Source organism: Aythya fuligula, chromosome 4, assembly GCF_009819795.1.
Source record: "Aythya fuligula isolate bAytFul2 chromosome 4, bAytFul2.pri, whole genome shotgun sequence".
NCBI lineage: Eukaryota > Metazoa > Chordata > Aves > Anseriformes > Anatidae > Aythya > Aythya fuligula.
The window spans coordinates 46,743,222-46,743,514 of NC_045562.1; positions in this window are offsets into that span (position 1 = coordinate 46,743,222).

Consider the following 293-nt stretch of genomic DNA (forward strand, 5'->3'; position numbering starts at 1 on the left):
GCGGCGGCGGCGGCGGCGGGGGCGGCACGGCCGGGCGGGGGGGGGAGGGGAGGGGCCGGGCCGGGCGGGGCAGGCCGGGGCTCCCGTGCGCGCGGGCCTGGGCGCTGCGCGCGTGCGTCACCGGAGGGGAGGGGGCGGCCGCGCGTGCGCCGGGCGGCACGGCCCCGCCAATCCCCGGCGGTGACGTAGTGGGGGGGGGGAGAGCGGCCGTTGGCGGCGCGAGGGCGGCCGTTGGTGACCGTTGGGGCCTGCCCCGCTGCCCTCAGAGCCCCCCGGGCTGTGGGGCTGCAGCC